Raw genomic sequence first — 23885 nt, 5'->3', positions numbered from 1 at the left:
TGTCATAGCTTTTCTTCCAAGGAGCAAGCATCTTTTAATTTCATGGCTTCAGTCAGCATCTGCAGTGATTTTGGAGCCCAAGAAAATAAAATTTGTCACTGTTTCCATCGTTTCCCCATCTATTTGCCATGAAGTGATGGTGGAGAGTTATTTTACCCCTAAATACAAAACACCCTGCCCCTTCCCTAGCTAAGTAGCATAAGGGACTGGGGTCTCTGGGAAGAGGACATAGATTAGTCCAACACTCCTTTTGTACTACATCACAACAAATGGCCATGGTGTATTTGCTTGAACTTCTCTGGAAGGGGAAACTCACTACCTCCCCAAGCATCTCAATCACAGACCTCCTGGTTTGCCTGAGACACTTGTAAGAATTGACGAATTCTCTCTCTTGCTCATTTTTAAACAGTTCAATTTCTTGTACATTCTAAAATGTTTTTTTTTTCCCACACAGTTCACATGTGCCTTTCTCACTCCGATCACCCATCATTTGAAGGAGCTACTAAACTTTCTTGGGTTTAGAAGGAAAAAAAAAAAAAAACATTTTCCCCTAGCAATTTTTAGATGAATTTTGAATATGGTAACACCATCTTTGTTCACCATAAAAGAGGGCTCCATCTGAGTGACAGGACTAATGTTCTCTAAGCCCAGATTAGAATTGGGAGAGATTGAAGGGAGGAGGAAAAGGGGATGACAGAGGATGAGATGATTGGATGGCATTGATTCAATGGACAGGTTTGAATGAGCTATTCAATGAGTCTGAGCAACCTCTAGGACATGGTAAAGGCCAGGGGAGCCTGGCATGCTGCAGTCCATGGGGTTGCAAAGAGTCGGACACGACTGGGTGACTGAGCACCGCAACAAAGCTCAGATTAGGCTCTAGGGTTGGTGACACAAATTTTGTATGGGTAGAATATTCTAGAGGCATGTAATTTTATTATGACCAAGAATTATGCTAACACTGTATAGAATTGTTTGTTAATTTAATCCTCACAGTGACCCTATGAGATTTTTATTACCCCGTTCAGTAGATGTGGAAACCAAGGTTCAGAGAACTCAGTAACCGTCTGATGACTTGTCATAAATGGTCAAGTCCCTTCTTGAACAGATGTCACCTGACCCCAGGGCCCATTTTCTTGACCACAGATCACAGCCTCCCTGGTTCATGAAAGTTCTAATGATGTCATAGAAAGTATCATGTATGCTTGAAATTACTACAAGGCTTCAAGGCTAACAGTTTGTCTCTGTGCTGGGAGGTAGTCTTGGAATACAGTAAGTACTCAGTAAACACCAAATGAATGAGCGACTGAGTGAATTTAAGACTTCACGTGTAGGATTGGAACAGTCTCCGCATGGTCTTTTAAAGGCTTTGTTGTGGTTGTTCAGTCGTTAAGTCCTGCCTGACTCTTGTGACCCCATGGACTATAGCCTGTCAAATTCCTCTGTCCATGCGATTCCCCAGGCAAGAATCCTGGAGTGGGTTGCCATTACCTTCTCCAGTGGATCTTCCCGACCAAGGGACTGAACCCATTCTCCTGCATTGGCAATCAGATTCTTTACCACTGAGCCACCAGGGAACCCTAACTTGCTTTAATGTAATCCATTTTCTTTCTTTGATTGCCAAAGTTAATATTGAATAGTAAAAGTCTAATTTTTTTTTTTGAATTGGAGTTTTGGAAGCATCCTAGTAACAGTAGCCTTGACTTTGGGGAATTGGAAGCAATTTTTGGACCCCAGAAACTTGCAATCTCTCCTTCCCTGCCAAGGGTGGCTTAACCTTGGTAATTCTCATCTTCTTTTGGTCAACACTGGGGTATTAAGAAAGCAAACTCGAAAGCTTCAGTGTCAGAGAAGCTTTATGACTATTTGTTTTTTCATAAATTTATTGTATATAGGATGCTCTTTTTAAAATATTTATTTATGGCTGCATCGAGTATTAGTTGCGGCAGGCAGGATCTCAGTTGCAGCAAGTGGATCTTCTATCACAGCTCGAGGGCCTCTCTTCAGTTGTAGCACGTGGGGTCCAGAGCGTGTGGGCTTAATTGCTCCTCAGTATGTGGGATCTTAGTTTCCCGACCAAGGGTCAAACCCATGTCCCCTGCTTTGGAAGGTGGATTCTTAACCACTGAACCTCCAGGGAAGTCTCTATACATAAGATGCTTGAAGGAACCCATGAACTGTGGATCATTTGCATACTCATGTAACCCATTCATGTATTCATTAGTCTAGCTATGGAATGAAATGAAAGGGATAGCGTTAATTTTGATAGAAGCAACTGGAGAGTGCCTGTCACTTCATGCTCCAGACTAATGTCTCTCTAGAAGCTGGGGATTCAGAGGTGGGAGGTCTGGGGGAAGGTGCGGCTGGAATTTGGAAGTATCTGCTCATAGGAAGCAGTGTCCCTGGGGATCACATCATGGAGCCATGATAAAGTCAAGGACAAGCTCTTTAAGAGCTGCATTCACAAGTTATCAATCACATTCAAAGAGTTTGTTTGAAATAGTTGTACTATGAGCTGTGCTGCTGCTGCTGCTAAGTTGCTTCAGTTGTGTCCGACTCTGTGGGACCCCATAGACGGCAGCCCACCAGGCTTCCCCGTCCCTGGGATTCTCCAGGCAAGAACACTGGAGTGGGTTGCCATTTCCTCCTCCAATCCATGAACGTGAAAAGTGAAAGTGAAGTCGCTCAGTCGTGTCCGACTCCTAGCGACCCCATGGACTGCAGCCTACCAGGCTCCTCTGTCCATGGGATTTTCCAGGCAAGAGTACTGGAGTGGGGTGCCATTGCCTTCTCAGACTATGAGCTGTAGAAGTCCCCAAAAGCAAGCTTCCAGAAGTTGGAGGGACACAGTGTCATTTTTTTTTTAATTTGTTTTGTTTGTTTAGAGTTTTTTAGGGCAATAGAAAGTTACATTTATTTTATTTATTTGAGGTTGCTGGCTAACTTTATTTTTAATTGGTTATAGTTGGTTTACAATGTTGCATTGTTTTCTGCTGTACAGAAAAGTGGATCAGCCACTCATATACATATACCCTATCTTCCTTGGATTTCCTTCCCCTTTAGGTCACCGCAGATTACTGAGTAGAGTTCCCTGTGCTATACAATAGGTTCTCAATAGTTATCTATTTTATACATAGTAGTGTATTTATCTACTGGAGAAGGCAATGGCAACCCTCTCCAGTACTCTTGCCTGGAAAACCCCATGGACGGAGGAGACTGGTAGACTGCAGTCCATGGGGTCTCTGGGAGTCAGACACGACTGAGCGACTTCACTTTCACTTTTCACGTTCATGCATTGGAGGAGGAAATGGCAACCCACTCCAGTGTTCTTGCCTGGAGAATCCCAGGGACAGGGGAGCCTGGTGGGCTGCTGTCTCTGGGGTCACACAGAGTCGGACACGACTGAAGCGACTTAGCAGCAGCAGCAGCAGCAGCAGTGTATTTATGCCAATCCCAACCTTCTGATTCATGCCACTCCCCCGCCCCCTTTGGTACCTATACATAGGGACAGAGTGTTTTGAAGTGAGGGGTCTTAGAATCTCAGCTCTAACTACTTCTTAGTTGTGTGAATTCCTTGTCAGTGAGGAGGTCAGTCTGTGTGAAATCTCAGTGGGGCAAAGTGATTTAATAAAAATAATTAGCTTTTTAAGAAATTGATCAAACTGGGATTCAAATCTTGCATTTACCACTTACCAGCTGTGAGTCCTTAGGCCACCTCTTGACCTTCCCAAGGCTGTTTCCTTATCTGTAAAACAGCAATGAGTATATCTAACTGTTCAGGATTGTTTGAGGAATAACACAAGACTGGGTATAAATTTTTTGGCATGGGCATGAGTTTCAGTGTCAAATGTCATTCTCTTCCTATGTTCCTTCAGAGTGCTCCCAATACCTAAGTATAAGCTCTATTTTTAGCTAATACTAATTGTGTATCAGAAATCTGATGCTTGAGGTTAATGGAAAATCCAACTCAAGTCATCTTGAACAGAAAAAGGGACTTATTGACTGGGACTGATGAGCATCCCAGAGGAAGATCTGGCCTCAAGCAGGCTTTGGTGCATCTTACACAGGTATTTTCTATCTCTTCTCTCCAAATTATTCTTTTCTGCTTCATTGTAAGAATGACTATCCTTATGATGCAAAGTGGCTGCCAGGAGCTTGCAAGAGCCCAATTCTTCCTCATCACTTAGCAGCAGGAACTAAGTATGCCTTCCTTGAAGCCATCTCACATAGAGGAGAAATGTTTTCTCTTCCAAGAAGTATATCTGTTATCTCATTGGCTCAAAATGTATCAGATACACTGAACCAATCAGAGTGGCTTCCTGGAGGGTGTGGACTGTTTTAAGCCAATCAAGGCTCATCCCTGGAGTGAGGGTGGGGCTGTGTGTGTAAGAGGGGAGTGATACCCAGTCAAAAATTACAGTTTTAGTACCAAGAGGAAAGGGTAGTGAATGTGAGTTGCTTTTTTACTGTTTAGTGTCCTTCAGAATAGAATAAGGGAGTTTGCCTAGAAGCCTGTAAGTTGTGGTCTTACACCATTTTAGAGGACCTCACAGGATGCTAGATTTTAATAGGATGCTATTTTTCATCTTTAACAGTCCTGACCCATATATTTTCTGTCACAAAGACAGGAAGATCATCATCTAGGTTGGACTCAAAGGTCTCTGGACCATCCCAGCCGGAATATTTTACACAGCCCCTATAACAGTGGAAAATATACTAGGTTGCAAGGGAGTTAATTGGTAGTAACTAAAGCTCAGTGGTACAATTTGGTGGTGATTCAGAGAGGAGTGATGCTTAAGGCTTATCAACAATGCCACAAGGGATTGGCTTTATAATTCAGTTGCACAATTTAGTTTTTTGTAAATCGTGACTCTGATACTCCAAATCACTATGCTAGCTCGCAAGGCAGGAACTGTTCAAATAAAAGACTGTGTTTTGGGCATATATATAGAATCTAGAAAAATGGTATTGATGAACCTATTTGCAGGGCAGAAATAGAGACACAGATGTCGAGAACAGACTTGTGGACATGGGAGGGGGGAAGGAGAGGGTGGGATTAATCGAGAGAGCATCACTGGTGCACACACACTATGGTGCATAGCTAGTGGGAAGCTGCTGTGTGGCACAGGGAGCTCAGCTCAGTTCTCGAGATGACCTAGGGGGTGGGATGGGGAGTGAGAGAGAGGTTCAAGAAGGAGGGGACATATGTATACATATACCTGATCCACTTTGTTGTACAGCAGAAACGAACACAATAATGTGAAGAAATTACGCACACATGCATGGTAAGTTTCTTCAGTCATGTCCGACTCTTTGTGACCCTATGGATTATAGCCTGCAGGTGCCTCTGTCCATGGGATTCTTCCAGGCCAGAATATTGGAGTGGGTTGCCACTCCTTCCTCCAGGGGATCTACCTGACCCAGGGATCAAACCCACATCTCTTATGTCTTCTGCATTGGCAGGTGGGTTCTTTACCACTAGTGGCACCTGGGAAGCCCCCAAAGCAATTACACGCCAATTGAAAACCAAAAAGCCCTTGTTGTGGTCTTCATGAGATTCAACCTAATCTTTCCTATCTGCTAGAACAGTGGTACTTTAGACCTGCTGAGTGCCAAGACTACCGGTCACATGGCACAAGTCAGAGCCCCACATTTTGCTAGCTGGACCTCTGTTTTCTCACCCACGCAATGGAAAAGTTTTTGATGTCTACTGCAAAGAGTTGTGGTGAATCTATATAGAGTAAACACAGTGCCTGGCATGGTGAGTGCTTAATAGAGTTGATCTTATTGGAAGTAGGGATGACAGAAAGGGATATTGGATATGATCAGTTATAATATATGCATTGTGTGATTCAGTGTCCTCACCTATCAAATGGGGATATTGATATCTTATAGGATTGCTGGGGAGATAAGTGAATTAAAACACGTCATTCAGTGTTTTGCACACAATAGGCATTCAGGAAGGATGAAGTCCAGTGGTTTTTCTCCTAGGAATGATATTGTATCCCAGGGGACAGTTGGTAATGCCAGAGGCATTTTTGGTTCTCACAGATGATGATGGCATCCGGTGTGTAGAGGCCAGGGATATAGCTAAACATCCACAAGTCACAGGACAGACTCCCCACAGCAAAAGTTATCTGGCCCAAAATATCAAAACCGCCCAAGGTTGAGAACCTCTGCTATAGTCAAAAGCCTGAACGAGGTCATCTTTTCTTCCTTTGGTGGCTTTTGTGACTTCTGCTTCCCATGGAAATTTGTTCCCAGGGGACAGAGACCAACTATCAAAAAAGAGCCAGATTGGCCTTGTGAAGTGAGCTCTGGTTATGCTCCTTTAAAAAGTATGTTTAAAAATAAAGCTTTTGTTAAAAAAAAAATAATAATGAGGTGGGTGAAACTGGAGCCTATTATACAGAGTGAAGTAAGCCAGAAAGAAAAACACCAATACAGTATACTAACGCATATATATGGAATTTAGAAAGATGGTAATGACAACCTTGTATGTGAGACAGCAAAAGAGACACAGTTGTATAGAACAGTCTTTTGGACTCTGTGGGAGAGGGACGGGGAGGATGATTTGGGAGAATGGCATTAAAACATGTATAATATCACATAAGAAATGAATCGCCAGTCCAGGTTCGATGCAGGATACAGGAAGCTTGGGGCTGGTGCACTGGGATGACCCAGAGGGATAGTATGGGGAGGGAGGTGGGAGGGGGTTCAGGATGGGGAACATGTGTATACCTGTGGTGGATGCATGTTGATGTATGGCAAAACCAATACAATATTGTAAAGTAAAAAATAATAATTAAAAAAAAAAAACCTCATTATTCTAAAACACCCCAGCCTCAACCACCTTCTGGATCGATCTTTCCAAATCCACCCTGGGTTCACAGAGCAGCCTCATCAGTTGTAACCTTGAGCAAGTTATTACCTCTCCTAGCCTCACTTTACTCAATTTCAAAATGGGAATAATAATATCAATACATTTGCCCCTCAGGGTCGTTGCTGTGAGTTAAGGTAGCAGAAGCACTTAGCACGAAGTGAGGCACCTTGTGAATATGTGAGATCGTTGTTGGGGTCTTGCTTTCTTTTTTTAAAAATATATATTTATTTATTTGGCTGCACTGGATGTTAGACGTGGCACACAGCATCTTCGGTCTTTTTTATGGCATGCGGGATTTTTAGTTGTGGCATGTGGGATCTAGTTTCCTGACCGGGGGTTGAACCCAGGCCCCCTGCATTGGGAGCCCAGCATCCTAGCCAGTGGACCACCAGGGAAGACCCTGGTCCTTGTGAACTCTTACATGGCATTATGGCATCTGCCTTTCCTTTCTTTTGTTGAAGCTTCACAATAAAAAGAGAACATAGATGTGAAATCGTTTTTATCCCTAAAGTCAAAAGGAGTCATTAACATAAGGCTGTTGTTAATATTAATTTGAAGGATGATGAGGAATATCCTGGGAGACTCCCTCTGGTGAGGATTTCATGAATTTCCAGGGCAGAGATCCGGCTTCCCCGCAGAGCCTAACCTCCTCATCCTCCTTGTCTTGGCAGAGATGAATGCCAGATCTATGCTTCCCCAGGAGCCTGCATCTTATTTTCTTACTGCTTACCTGATTTCACTGCAATTGATTTTCCATTTCATAGCGAAGTGGGGAAATACAAAAAGCAGAAGCAAAAACACATCCTCAATCCTTTACCAATTGTATTTCTTTTCACCTGATCATTTAGGAAAACAGTGTGAAGCCCCCAGGTGCGTGTGTGCACACACAGCAGTTTTGTGTCTGCCTTCCGGAGTTGCAGGAGTAATCACATGCTTCTAATTACTTGTGTTATTGTTATTTCATCACTAAGTCGTGTCTGACTCTGCGACCCCATGGACTGTAGCCTGCCAGGCTCCTCTGTCCATGGAATTCTCCAGAAAAGAATACTGGGAATGGGCTGCCACTTCCTTCCGCAGGGGATCTTTCCAACCCAGGGATCAAACCTGCATCTCCTGCGTTGCTGGTGATTCTTTACCGCTGAGCCACCAGGGAAGCCCAAGTACTCGAGTGCATGCCTGTGTGTGCACTCACGGTTGCATAAGTGTCGGTGTGTGTGTGTCTTGTGTGCCTGTGTCATTATATTTGTGTGTGAGAATTTGTATCTTAAGACTTACACGTCTCTGCATGCCTGTGCTGTGTGTGCACGTGTGAGTGTGTGAGTTCTCTGTTGCAAACACTCGTCTGTTTTGTGTTTGTGTTTGTAGGTACATAGGTTACCGTTTGGGTAAACTCCAGGAGTTGGTGATGGACAGGGAGGCCTGGTGTGCTGCGATTCATGGGGTTGCAGAGTTGGACACGACTGAGCAACTGAACTGAACTGAAGTGGATTTTTTATTGTTATGGGTGTCAGGTGCAGGAGAATATTCCTACCTGTAGAGACACAAGCAGATGAGTATTTGTGCATGCACTGCAGGCTGTGAATATAAATCCGTGTTTGTGCTTATGTGTATTTTCATGAATATTATTGACAACTATGCATCTGATACATTGGTGTGTGTTTATGGGGTGTGTGTGTGTGTGTGTGTGTGTGTGTGTGTGCATGTGCACATGTAAAAGAGAGAAAAAGGAGCAAAGATCTTCAGTGGATTTTTATCTTTGTGGACATCACCACTTGGACTGAATATTTTCCCCATTTAATCATCTCAGGGAAGAAACAGCAACCGTGTAAATGCAGGGGAAAACGTTACCAGCCAGTTAATTTCTCCCTTCCTTTTCACGGTGATTACTTACAGGTGTTTTTTATAGCACAGGGAACTCTACTCAGTGCTCTGTGGTGCCAAAGAGGGGATATTTGTATATGTGTGGCTGATTCACTTTGTTGTACAGTAGAGACTAACGCAACTAAAGCAACTAAACTCCATATAAAAGAGAGTGTATTAAAATGTAGGGGAAAAGTTACTTTAATTTTTTTATAGGAGTATAATTGACTTCCAATGTTGTATAGGTTTCAGGTGTACAGCACAATGACTCTGCTGCTGCTAAGTCGAGTCAGTCGTGTCCGACTCTGTGCGACCCCAGACATGGCAGCCAACCAGGCTCCGCTGCCCTGGGATTCTCCAGGCAAGAACACTGGAGTGGGTTGCCATTTCCTTCTCCAACATATATATATATGTATGTATATGTAATTATATATGTATATATGTATACATATGTGTGTATATATATATGTGTGTGTGTGTGTGTGTGTGTGTATCTACGTATATATATATAATGGACTTCCCTGGTAGCTCAGACAGTAAAGCGTCTGCCTACAATGAGGAAGACGCGGGTTCAATCCCTGGGTCGGGAATATCCTCTGGAAAAGGAAATGGCACCCCACTCCAGTACTTTTGCCTGGAAAATCCCGTGGACAGAGGAGCCTGGAACGCTGCAGTCCATGGGACCACTGAGGGTCAGACACGACTGAGCGACTTCACTTTCACTTTTTCACTTTCACGCATTGGAGAAGGAAATGGCAACCCACTCCAGTGTTCTTGCCTGGAGAATCCCAGGGACAGGGGGAGCCTGGTGGGCTGCCGTCTATGGGGTCGCACAGAGTCGGACACGACTGAAGCGACTTAGCAGATATGTAATTATATATGTATATATGTATACATATATATATGTATCTATGGAGATATATATATATATATATGTATGTATGTAATGGACTTCCCTGGTAGCTCAGACGGTAAAGCATCTGCCTACAATGCAGAAGACCTGGGTTCAATCCCTGGGTCGGGAAGATCCTCTGGAGAAGGAAATGGCAACCCACTCCAGTACTCTTTTTTTTTTTGCAGTTTAAATTATTTAGTGTTGTTTCCCCATAACTGATAAAGAATTGATTCAGAACAAGTGACATCAATTTGAACATGACTGGCTGACCGAAGTGACTAGGAGATCCTGGGGAAATTGATAGTGTTAGATGATGAAGCTGATCTGTGGCCATGCAGCTGACAGCTTAGAAACTATAGAAGTGTATCTACTATTCTGAGGAGTGCTAATTAGAGCCAAGGAGAATCAAGAGGAGTGCTTTTTTTTTTTTTTTTTTTTTTACATGTTTTGTTTTTTTTTTTTCCTTGTTAATTTTCTGTTTAGTTGATCTATCCATAAATGTGAGTGGGGTATTAAAGTCTCCCACTATTATTGTGTTATTGTTAATTTCTCCTTTCATACTTGTTAGGATTTGTCTTACATACTGCAGTGCTCCCATGTTGGGTGGATATATATTTATAATTGTTATATCTTCTTCTTGGATTGATCCTTTGATCATTATGTAGTGATCTTCTTTGTCTCTTTTCACAGCCTTTGTTTTAAAGTCTAATTTATCTGATACGAGTATTGTGACTCCTGCTTTCTTTTGGTCCCAATTTGCATGGAAAATCTTTTTCCAGCCCTTCACTTTCAGTCTGTATGTGTCCCCTGTTTTGAGGTGGGTGTCTTGTAGACAACATATGTAGGGGTCTTGTTTTTGTATCCATTCAGCCAGTCTTTGTCTTTTGGTTGGGGCATTCAACCCATTTACGTTTAAGGTAATTACTAATAAGTATGATCCCGTTGCCATTTACTTTATTGTTTTGGGTTCGAGTTTATACACCATTTTTGTGTTTCCTGTCTAGAGAATATCCTTTAGTATTTGTTGGAGAGCTGGTCACTCCAGTACTCTTGCCTGGAAAATCCCATGGATGGAGGAGTGTGGTAGGCTACAGTCCATGGGGTCACAAAGAGTCGGACACAACTGAGCAACGTCACTTTCACTTTCATATATATACATATATATATATATATATATATATATATATATATATATATATATATATATATATACACACACACCCTCTTAGATTCTTTTCCCATATAGGTCATTACAGAGTATTGAGTAGAGTTCCCTGTACTATACAGTAGGCTCGTATTATTAATATTTATCTATTTCATATATAGTAGTATATATATGTGAATCCCAACCATTTTAAAGGTAGAAAAATATGAGAGTATAATAACATGTCACTGGCATTAAAAATTTCTGATTAAGGAGAGGAAGCCATTTTTCAAAGCTTCACTGTGTATCTGATATTTCCAGAAGGCCTGGAGGCAGAAGGGCCAGACTCTCATCTAGCAATCTTGCCTCATTTACCTTCTGACAAACCGCCCATCTGAGGGAACATACTGAGAATCCCTGGCTTAGCTCTGCGTTTGCTGATCCATGTTTGAGAGTTGCCGCTTCGGCGGTTTTCAAAATGATGAGGAGGATGTTTGGCTGGTGCTAAAATGGGAAGTCTGGCTTTTAGCTCTATGATTTCAGAAAGTTCAAATTCTATGTACACTTGAGCTGGCGAGACACATACACATTATCTAGCTTAAGTTTGTTGTTGCAGGGCTGAGGAAACTGAGACCCAAGGTAGGAGAGTCTGTTTCTTGGTGCTGGAGAGACAGCAGTGAACATGATCAGTGAGGTCTCCATGAAGATGAAACCCTAGCGAGAGAGGAAGACCCCTCACCCCTGCTCACTCAGCTCCAAGCATGTAACTTTCTTTCTGTTCCTCTGAGCTCATGCCTGCCCCAGGGCTGTTGCACTTGGGAGGGAATATTCCCTCCTTTGGGAATATTCTAGACTCCACACTCCTTGTCATTCACCTCTCAGCTCCATATACTCTGTCTAAAATCCTCCCCACCCAGTGTTGTCTTCATAGCCCTTCTCATAAATAAAATGCATCCATGTGAATGTGTATGTTACCATGATTGTCTTTGTTTTCCCCAACTAGAATATGAACTCTAAAATGACCAGAATCATTTCTGATTTATCCACTGGCCTATACCAATTGCATTGCACATAGTAGACACTCCATAAGTGTCTGATGAATGAATGAATGACTTAAAGGAATAAATGTAGAATTTCCCAAGTCAGAAGTATTATGAAGAAGTCGCACAGAGTCGGACATGACTGAAGCGACTTAGCAGCAGCAGCAGCAAACAGCGTGATGGTCTCTTGGAGGCATTTTCAGTAAGAGCTTGTTGATGAAGTGTGAGCCCTGAGGAGAGAAGGGAAGGACATTGGCCTGGGGCTGGCAGGAGCCCTATGGATGCCAGCGTGGCTGTGGCAGGGCAGGAAAATGGGGAGTCACCTGTAGGAGCCACAAACAAGAGTCTGATGATGTCGGGCAGGGACCGGCTAACTCTTCCAGTGAAAAGCCGTGTGGTAAACAGTTCAGCATTTCACACTATATGGTTTTTGTCACAATGGCTCCATTCTGCCACTTATAGAAAAAGCAGCTACAATTGATACAAAACTGAATGGGTGCAGTTGTTTTCCAAAAAAACCTGTCTTGACACATATAAATATTAGGCTGACTTTGTTTGTCCCAAGGGCCCCAGTTTGTAGCTCTCTGATGTTGGGAACCCTAGGCTATGGGAAAGTATTTTTGTTTCATCCTCAGGGCATCAGGAAATCTTATGACTGGTGCCTTTGGAAACCATCTTTCTAAGGAGAATGAAGTGGAGGGTTAGGAGAAAGCACAAGCATGCTTCATTTTTGTCTGGGCTCTGAGGAAGTGGAAAGACTCCTGTGCTGTACTCAGGCATGTCTGACTCTTTGTGACCCCACAGACTGTAGCCCCCACCCCAGGCTCCTCTATCCATGGGATTTGCCAGGCAAGAATAGTGGAGTGGGTTGCCATTTCCTACTCTAGGGGATCTTCCTGACCCAGAGATCAAAGCTGCATCTCTTGAGTTTCCTTTTTGGGAGATGGATTCTTGACCAGTCCCTACTTCTGATCAATGGTGGTTTAATTAGATGGTGGTTCAGCTCTTAACAGCCTTGTGGAGATGCTATTTGTTCCTAAAGACCCAAACTGGAAACTACCCAAATGTTCATCAACAGAGCATGCATAAACTGTGATACATCCATACAGCGGGATGCTCCTCAGCAATGAAAAGAATCAATTACTATATGCAACAACATCAATGAATCTCAAAAGCTTTATGCTGATAGAAAGAAGACAGACACAAGAGAGTCCATACTGTATCATCATCTCATTCACAGAAAATATAGATAAAGCAAAGCCAAACTATAGTGACAAAACTAAAAGTCATTGTTTTTGTCAGTCTCCCACCGGGGTTCAGCAGGAGAGATACTGACTCCAAAGAGTTATGAAGGAGTTTTATGGGGGTGATGGATGTATTCTATAGGTTGAATGTAGTGATGGTTACTCTGATGTATGTATCCACACTCATCAAACTTTATTTAAATGATTGCATATTACTGCCTATAAATTATAACTTCAAAAAAGTTGATTAATCTTTTTAATTTATTTATTTTAATTGGAGGCTAATTACTTTACAATATTGTATTGGTTTTGCCATACATCAACATGAAGGCAATTCCACTTCTGGGCATATATCAAAAAAAAAAAGAAAACCATAGTTCAAAAAGATACATATAGCATAATGTCCATTGCAGCACTATTTACAGTAGCCAGAATATAGAAGCAATCTAAATGTCCATCAATGAAAGAATGGGTAAAGAGGATGTGGTGTAAACATACGAAGGAATATTACTCAGCTCGCAAAAAGGACAAAATATGCCATTTGCAATGACACAGATGGATCTAGAGACTGTTGTTCTGAGTGAGGTCAGATGGATAAAGACAAATGTTATATGATTCACTTTGCTGTTCATAGAAACTAACACAACATTGTCGATCAACGATGATCCAATAAATATTAATTAAAAAATAAAAATAGTGAAGGAACAATGAAGGGACGTTGAATGTCTTCTACAAGGAATTTAATGTGTGTGTGTACATGTCTGTTTGTCTATAGATATCTGGTCTGGACATTGAGTTGAGGAAAAGATGTAAGCGTTGAATTAAAGGTTAGACTAAAATCCCTTAAACATCCATTCAGCTCTCTTGTTATATGATACTCCAAAATCGACAGGTTAAATTGGTTGCTGGGCATTATCCTTCACTGGTCATCTCTCTTGACCCCCAAGGTAATGTCAGAGACCCTCAGAGAGCGTGAGAACTCTAGAGCCAGCTCACTGAGTGATCAGCTTCCAACTGTCAAAGTTCTGGCTTGGCAATTAACTCACTGAAGCCATTTGCTTTCTCAGAATGAATCAACAGCTTTTTCTTATCATTCCTGTACACATTTTATATCCAATGGCATTTTTTTTTAATCCCCCAAAGATTGTGTTATTAAAGTTTTGTGTGAAGCTGTGATTGCCATCCTTGGAACTGAAGATGCAATCAAGGGGACAGAATTGATGCCTTATAATTCAATGAATGGATGTGCTTCTGTGGTAATTTCTTCAGTAATTACTTGTGTAAACTGTGTGTTTCTGTAATTGAAACTCGAGAGTGTGGGGGTAATTCATCAAAATCTATAATTTATTACAGCTTTTCCATTTTGTCTCTTGGATTCTCTACTTGTCCTCATTAGATTGTTGTCCTCTCACCACCACTCCAGTCCCTCATAACTGTTTAGGCAAAAAATGTACTGATGGGAATTTGGGAAAAAATGTTCTGATGAACTTGGATGGAAGTTTAAACTGTGTTTTCTAAAGAACACAGTTGTTATTGTCGCTTGCAACATGTATTTGCTGACAGATTCTAAAATATTATTTATGAAATGGTTTTGAAGAGATTGTCTACTTCAGAAGTCTAGATAATAACATAGGTTTTTTCTTGTGCTCAGAAAGTATTCTGAGTGTGTCTCATGTTTGTTCTCAAAAGTCTAGAGAGGAAGGTAGGGGCTGGGAGGTGGGTTCTGCTAGCAGAGGACATTGAATCACAGAGACTTTTGAGAGAAAAGCTGTGTCTCCTGACTTAAGGAACTGTCATAGGGCAATGTCAGAGGGAAACTGTTAGAATCCCATTCCAAGCCCTTGAGAAAGCCACCCCAAGAAATGTCCAGGAGCTGTCCATGGTGCTTGCCCATTTCTTTCCAGTAGATAACAGATAGGGACTTCCCAGCAGCAGCAGCAGCACAGGAGAAGGCAATGGCAACCCACTCCAGTACTCTCGCCTGGAAAATCCCATGGATGGAGGAGCCTGGTAGGCTGCAGTCCATGGGGTCACAAAGAGTCAGACACAATTGAGCGACTTGACTTTCACTTTTCACTTTCATGCATTGGAGAAGGAAATGGCAACCCACTCCAGTGTTCTTGCCTGGAGAATCCCAGGGATGGGGGAGCCTTGTGGGCTGCTGTCTATGGGGTCGCACAGAGTCGGACATGACTGAAGCGACTTAGCAGCAGCAGCAGCAGAGTGGTAAAGAATTCACCTGCCAATGCAGCAGATGCAAAAATGCACATTCACTCCCTGGGTCAGGAAGAGCCCCTGGAAAAGGAAATGGCATCCTGTTCCAGTAACCTTGCCTGGGAAATTCCATGGACAAAGGAGTCTGGCAAGCTACAGTCCATGGGGTCTCAAAGAGCGGGACATGACTGAGCACACAGACAGATAACAGGTATCAGGCAAAGTCTTGTGTGCTGTGTGAAGGACCCTAAAGTCAAAGACAATTGAGAGAAACTTCTATAATCTAACATATGTTTAAAGCAACGTTTAGTTGTTTTATCACTAGAATGACGCACAGAAAAGAAGAAAAATAGTAGAAAACAACATTTGCTCTCCCACCAGCAAAATCTACTGTTAGGATTTTGACATGGTTTTCTCCAGTATGTTTTTCTGTGCATGGTTTCTGTGTTGCTTGATACTGTTTCACATTGCTTGTGTATATTCTCCATGGCACTCAAAACAATAAAAAATACAGTTTTAAGCTTTATTATGATTTTTGAGATGTAGTTTGCATATAGTAAAGTCTACCCATTTTAATGTACAAGTCACTTGATGAAAGTAAAAGTGGAGAGTGAAAAGGCTGGCTTAAAACTCAACATTCAAAAAACTAAGATCATGGCATGCGGGCCCATCACTTCTTGGCAAATAGATGGGGAAACAATGGAAACAGTGACAGACTTTGGGCTCCAAAATCACTGCAGATGGTGACTGCAGTCATGAAATTAAAAGACGATTGCTCTTTGGAGGAAAAGCTATGACCAACCTAGACAGCATATTAAAAACCAGAGACATTACTTTGCCAACAAAGGTCCATCTAGTCAAAGCTATGGTTTTTCCAGTAGTCATGTATGGATGTGAGAGTTGGACCATAAAGAAAGCTGAGCACCAAAGAATTGATCCTTTTGAACTGTGGTGTTGGAGAAAACTCTCGAGAGTCCTTTAGACTGCAAGGAGATAAAACCAATCAAGTCTAAAGGAAATCAGTCCTGAATATCCATTGGAAGGACTCATGCTGAAGCTGAAACTCCAATACTTTGGCCACCTGATGGGAAGAATTGACTCATTGGAAAGACCCTGATGCTAGGAAAGATTGAAGGCAGGAGAAAAGGGGATCACAAAGGATGAGATGGTTGGATGGCATCGCCGACTCAATGGACATGACTTGGAGCAAGGTCCAGGAGTTGGTGATGTACAGGGAGGCCTGGTGTGCTGCAGTCCATGGGGTTGCAAAGAGTCAGAAACGATTGAGCAACTGAGCTGAACTGAATGTACAGTTCTCTGAATTTTGTCACTTGTGTAGAAACCCCTATAATCAAGACGTTGAACAGCCCTCTTGTCACCAACAATTTCCTCATAAACCTTTTAAATCATCCTCTCTCCCCACTTCTAAACACTGGTAATCACTGATTTTTTTTTTTTCTGTCCTTCTAGAAAAATATTATCTTTATAACATAATTTTATAATAAGAAAGTATATCATAATCTCTTAATTTTGTCTCTGTAAAATATTTAGTTTATTATATTTTCCTCCCATTATAAATAATACTGCAATGAATATTTCTGTGCATATAGCTTTCAAGAATCTTAAGTAATTACAATACCATGGAATTCTAAGGATGAGGTTGATGCATTAGAGATGAGGAAAGTTTTGAAGCTTGACTCTGGGAGCATACACCAAATTAACACACTTGATAATGAAAATCCAAGGAACTACTTATAAAAACCTCATAGTAGAAAGGAGAGAATCAGGAATGTGCCAAAGTGCTGGAAAGCAGTAATTCCAATCATGCTACAATTCGGTTTAGTCTTCATTAATTTTTATATTTCCAAATTGTGGTGCTAGAGAAGACTCTTGAGAATCTCTTGGATGGCAAGGAGATCAAACCAGTCAATCCTAAAGGAAATCAACTCTGAATATTCATTGGAAGGACTGTTGTTGAAGCTGTAGCTCCAATACTTTAGCCACCTGATATGAAGACCTGATTGAATAGAAAAGATCCCAATGCTGGAAAAGACTGAAGGCCAAAGGAGAAGAGGGTGGCAGAGGATGGGATGAGTTTAGATAGCCTCACTGACTCAATGGACATGAATTTGAGCAAACTCTGAGAGATAGGGGAGGACAAAGGAGCCTGGTGTGTTGAAATTCAAGGGGTCACAAAGAGTTGGACTTAGTGACTGAACAACATCAACAATTTCTTAATGACCTCAGACAGAGTTAAGCATCTTAGCTTGATATGCAAGGTCTTTTATCATCTGCGCTGTGTCTTTTCCACACCACCACTGCCCCCTGCATCATGATTTATATGTGTATCTACTCTATATGCACCACTACTTGTGCTCCTGGCCTTCCTAGGTGGCACAGTGTTAAAGAATCTGCCTGCCAGTGCAGGAAATGCAGGAGACACAGGTTTGATCCCTGGGTTGGGAGGATCTCTTTGAATAGGAAATGACAACTTGCTCCAGTATTCTCACCTGAAAAATGCATGGACAGAGGATCCTGGCATGCTGCAGTTCATGTTGTCACAGAGTCTCAGCTAAACACACACTTGTGCTCTTAAGTGTGCCACCTGCTCCTATAGTTCCTGTCTTTGAACATATTTGCCCCCCACCCCCGCCACTTTCTGAAAAATCTCCTCCGCCCTCCACTGTCCCCTCTTTTTTAGCCTTCTCAACCAACCACCCCTTAGTACTAGTCACCTTTGCTTTGTGTTCCCACAGTTCCTTCTGCTGAGCTCTGTGTTAGGACTCATTCATGTATACCCTCAACAATCACATATTGAGAGTCTACAATATGCAGGGCCCTGTGGACATGGCAGTGAATAAGAGACACAATGTCCCTGTCAAATGGAAAACAGCATTCTTAGCACCAAAGAGATGATATTGGAGCAGAGACATGAATAATGAAAAGAAGGAGTTGTAGGGATAGATAGGTGAAAAGTGCTTTGCGTGCATGCATGCTAAGTTGCTCAGTCGTGTCCAACTCTTTGTGACCCTATGGACTGTGGCCCATCAGGCTCCTCTGTCCATGGGATTCTCCAGGCAAGAATACTGGAGTGGGTTGCCATGCCCTCCTCCAGGGGATCTTCCCGACCCAGGGATCAAACCTGCATCTCTTGCAACTCCTACATTGCAGGCTGATTCTTTACCTCCGAGCCCCCAGGGGAAGTCTGAAAAGTGCATTAGGCAGATGGCAAAACAGGTACAAAGATCCTGAAAAGTGGAATGCTTGGCTTATCTGAGGAAAAGTAAAGAGGCTACGTGGAGTCTGGTGATTAAGAAAAAAAAGTTGTAGGAAATAGTTAGCAAAAGTAGGTCCTGATCATTTATGGCCTTGTAGGTCATGACAAGGTGGCACAGTGGCCTACCAATGCAGGAGACACCAGAGAAGCGGCTTCAATTCCTGGGTTTGGAAGATCCCCAGGAGTAGGAAATGGCAACCTGTTCCAGAATTGTTGCCTGGCAAATTTCATGGACAGAGAGCCTGATGGGCTACAGTTAATGGGCTTGTAAAGAGTCGGACATGACTGAGCACATTCATACATTTAGGTCACAGCACAGAGTATGGCTTTTATTGCAAATGTGATGAAACGATTAGAATCTTTAATTAGGAGAGCTATAAGATGTAATTAGGATTTCAAGAACATCATTCTGACTTCTGGGTGAAGAAGAGGGAAAATAATAGAAGACTACCAAGAAGGCGGCCATGGTAGTCATGTAGGTATGCAACAATGACGGCTTAGGTCAGCAGTCAGCAAACTTTTCCTGTAATGGGCCAATTAGTAAAAAATCTGGGCTTTGTGGAACAAATGGTTTCTGTCACAACCACTCAGTTCTGCCATTGTAGCATGAAAGCAGCCACAGACAATATACAAATGAATGAGGGTGGCTTTTTTCCAATAAAATGTTATTCACAAGAACAGATGGTGGGCTGGATTTGGCCCAAGGGCTGTAATTTGTTGAGCTCTCTCTTATAGTAAGAGTTATGATGAAGGTAGTGATGAATGAGTAGATTAAACATTCATTTTTTGGATATGGAATAGGTTTTCTCTGAGAAGTCCAAAGTTCTGTTTTCAACCTCAGGTTTTTAAGACGCTCATTTCATGTCTACTTGAAGATTTTGCATTGGCTATTGGAGAGTTGAGTGAAGCATAGAGTACTGTGGCAGGATTGACTAGCATTATTAATTCTGGGATTATCATCACGTAGGTGATAAATAAGAAAGGATGTAGCCATCAAGGGAAAGGGCTTAGAGAAGAGCAGAGGAGAAGAGATGGGAAGGGAGGGAAGATGAGGCTAAGGGTTGAGCTTTGGATGATTTCCACATCGAGAAGTTGGCATATGAGGATGACCCAGAAAAGAAGAGGGGCTTCCTGTGAAGAAGTGGATGTCTCCAAATTCAGGAGCAGAGGATGCTTTTAATTGAAGTATTGTTGATTTATGGGGCTTCCTCGATGGCTTGGCAGGTAAAAGAATCTGCCTCCAATGCAGGAGATTCTGGAGACGTGGGTTTGATCCCTCAATTGGGAAGATCCACTGGAGAAGGGCATGGCAAACCACTTGCTGGGAATATCCCTGAGAAGCCTGGCAGGCTAAGGTCCATGGGGTTGCAAAGAGTCAGACATGACTGAAACTGTGCATGCATGGTTGATTTATAATGTTATATTCATTTCAGGTATACAACAATGATTTGATATTTTTATAGATTATACTCCATTTAAAGTTATTATAAAATATTGTTATATTCCCTGTGCTGTACATTAAGTCCTTGTGTTTTATTTTTTTTCTTCCTTGTAGTTCATATCTCTTAAATCTTTTCCCCTATCTTGCCCCTCCCGAACTGTCTTCCTACTGGTAACCTCTAGTTTGTTCTCTGTATATGTTTCTGTTTTATTACATTCATTCATTTGCTTTATATTTTTAAGAAGAAAGAGTGACCAGACGTATCAAAGATTGCTGAGAGTTCTTGTAAAAGGAGGGCTGAGGGTTGACTATTCATTTTAGCAACATAGAGGTTATTGGCATAAGTGAAATGGCATAAATAAGACTCATATGGATTCAGTTAGAATAATAAGCCTGGAATGTGGGTTAGTTTGCAATAAAGAAAGAAAAATGCAATACTGGTAGAATGAGATGTAGTATCAAGGGAAGCATTCTTAAAAAATGAGAATTGCCGTAGCTTGTCTGTATGCTTATGGCTGCCTGTGTGCTAAGTCGCTTCAGTCATGAAAGTTTCTGACTCTTTGTGAACCAATGGACAGTAGTCTACTAAGCTCCTCTGCCCATGGGATTTTCTAGGCAAGAATACTGGAGTGGGTTGCCATTTCCTCCTCCAGGGGATCTTCCCGACCCAGGGATCAAACCCACATGTCTTTCATCTCCTGCGGTAGCAGGCAGGATCTTTACCACTAGCCTAATGGGCTGCTGCTGCTAAGTCGATTCAGTCATGTCCGACTCTGTGCGACCCCATAGACGGCAGCCCACCAGGCTCCCCTGTCCCTGGGATTCTCAAGGCAAGAACACTGGAGTGGGTTGCCATTTCCTTCTCCAATGCATGAAAGTGGAAAGTGAAAGTGAAGTCGCTCAGTCGTGTCCGACTCTTTGCGACCCCATGGACTGCAGCCTACCAGGCTCCTCCATCCATGGGATTTTCCAGGCAAGAGTCCTGGAGTGGGGTGCCATCACCTTCTCCGAGCCTAATGGGAATGATCCACAAAGAGGGCAGAATTGATGCAGGACAAAAAAGACAATTGAAGCAGTAAAGTCTTTGAGGAGGAAAGAGTCATAGGGGAGGGCTTGACAGTCCATCCAGCACAACAAGGAAGTCAGAATCTGCAATGATGCTTATAAATATGGTGGAGGGAGAGGGATATTGAAGGACTGCTTCTCATTTTCTGGGAGATAGAAAAAAATCATCAATTTTCCAAGGATGGGAGAAGAGGCATTGGAGGTTGGGGAAGAAGATATTAAGTAGTCAACCTGGACAGATGGAAAGACAGACTTTCCAGGGAAACAGAGTTTAGGATTTTCTGGTAGGGCTAAGGTCATACACGTAAAGTGAGGTCAGTCAGCTGGGTTTGTGTTTCTCTTACCATGTTGAGTTCTTGGGTATGGGCATAGAAGAGATGAAGCACTAGGTTTAACCTGGGCTTGACTGGGATGGAGAAAGAAGACACAGAACATGGGAAGTGAAAGAGTTAACAGTGTACACAGGTGACATGGCTTAGTGTTTGGTCATGAGCAAACTGTCTGAAGAAAAAAGGAAGAGTGAACAAGAGACGATCATTAGTGAGGTAGTGGTGGGGGACAGTGGGTTAGAGCTCTCAATGGTGGGGAAGAATAATTGGATTAGGGGGTCCTGCAAGGTATGACGTGGAAAGATAAGAGGATGGAATACTTAAGTTTGAGGTCTTAGACCTGGTGCTCTCAAAGTTCTAGAGTGTATTCATGTAAACATGTTGAGAGATGAGATGAGACAAAAGAATAGATTTGCAGAGGTAGGGTGGTCATGGACCTGAGGGGCAGGGTCCTTGGGTGGATAATTGGATAATTCACACAGATACTCAAGTCACAAGGAAGGATGACTGGAATAATGGTTGACAGAGAAACAGTGCACTAGATGCTAGAATCTTCAGTGAATGAGAATGAGTGCCTAGGAAGTCAGCCCAAGACTCTGAAAAGAAGGAGCCATGGTTTGTGAAGGCTTGGCCTAAACTACAAAAGAGCTGAAATTTGGGAAGCAGGAAGGAAAAGAAAAGGCTGAGAAGCAGCCGTGTTGAAGTAAGAAGGGTGGTTTCTTACCTTTTCTCATGTAGGAAAAAATTTATTTCTCTCAGGGGCTGGTTGTGTTTTGGTTTGCATCTCTGTATAGGCATATCTCATTTTCCTGTGCCTCACTTTATTGCTCTTCCTGGATATTGTGCTTTTTACAAATAAGTAGAACAGAAACAGATGCATAGGTATAGAGAACAAACTACCAGTTATCAGTGGGAGGAGGGGTTGGAGAGGGGGAAAGTGAGACTAGGAGATTAAGAAGTACAAACCACTGCATATAAAATAAATAAGATACAGGATATATTGTACTGCACAGCGAATACAGCCACTATTTCATAGTAGCTTTAAATGGAATGTAATCCATTATTGAATCACTATGTTGTACACTTGAAACTAACACAATATTGTAAGTCAACAGTGTCAGTGCTGCTTTCCCAACAGTATTTGCTCACTTTGCACCTCTGTGTCACATTTTGGTAATTCTTGCAATATTTTAAATGTTTGTTAGATTTGTTACAGTGATCTGTGATCAGTGATCTTTGATATTCTACAAAATGATGGGTAGTTTTTTTTTAGAAATAAAGTTTTCTCAAGTTAAGATATGTACATTGCATTTTAAAGACATAATATATTACACACTTCATAGCCTACAGTAAACATGGGCTTCCCTGGTACCTCAGCTGGTGAAGAATCTGCCTGCAATGCAGGAGAGACTGATTCGATTCCTGGGCTGGGAAGATCCCCTGGAGAAGAGAGAGGTTACCCACTCCAGATTCTTGGGCTTCCCTGGTGGCTAAGATGGTAAAGAATTTGCCTGCAATGCAGGAGACATGGGTATGATCCCTGGGTTGGAAAGATCCCCTGGAGGAGGGCATGGCAATTCACTCCAGTATTCTTGCCTGAAGAACCCCATGGGGTGGAGCTTGGTGGTCTACAGTCCATGGGTTGCAAAGAGTTGGACATGACTGAGTGACTAAGCATAGCACAGCACACAGTGTGAACATAACTTTTACACGCACTGTGTGCTAAATCACTCAGTCATGTCCAGCTCTGTGTGACCCTGTGGACTGTAGCCTGCCAGGCTCCACTGTCCATGGGATTCTCCAGACAATAATTTTGGAGTGGGTTGCCATGCCCTCCTCCAGGGGATCTTCCCAACCCAAAGATCGAACCCATGTCTCCTGTGTCTCCTGCTTTGGCAAGCAGATTTTTACCTGCTGAGCCATTGGGGAAACCCTTTACATGCACTAGGAAACCAAATAATTCACATGACTCACTTTTTTCTCTTTTTTTGCCATATTTGCTTTATTGCCGTGACCTGGAACCAAACCCACAATATCTCTGATACATGCCTGTATATGTAGTATTACTTTGCTACCCAGGCAAGAAAACTGAGGTTCAGCAAGATTGGGGAACCTGGCTAAGGTCACAGCAGCTTGGGCTCAAGCCCATGTCTGTTGATTCTGGAGCCTGTGTTCCGGTTTGATACAATTCACAAATCTGAACCTCATGCTGTATCCAGTTCTGCCACATGTGACCTATTCTGTCCTGACCCTGCAGCTTCTTCCTTCAAAGGTCACCCCCTGAGGCTCCTCAGGAGGTTACTGGCATCTGTAGCCTCATCTGAGGCTGGCCTGGGCCGCGAATCCTTGGATATTGTCCTCAGGGTTAATGACTTGCACAGGGAGTTCACCCTTGACTTCGCCTCCCTCCCAGATTCTATTCCGAGCAGGGACAGACAGCTGGTTTTCATTCTCTTGATGCTGACAGTGAGATAATGACTCAAATTGGCCTTG

This window comes from Bos taurus, chromosome 25 (assembly GCF_002263795.3).
Source record: "Bos taurus isolate L1 Dominette 01449 registration number 42190680 breed Hereford chromosome 25, ARS-UCD2.0, whole genome shotgun sequence".
NCBI classification, from domain to species: domain Eukaryota; kingdom Metazoa; phylum Chordata; class Mammalia; order Artiodactyla; family Bovidae; genus Bos; species Bos taurus.
This window is presented reverse-complemented; position numbering follows the sequence as displayed.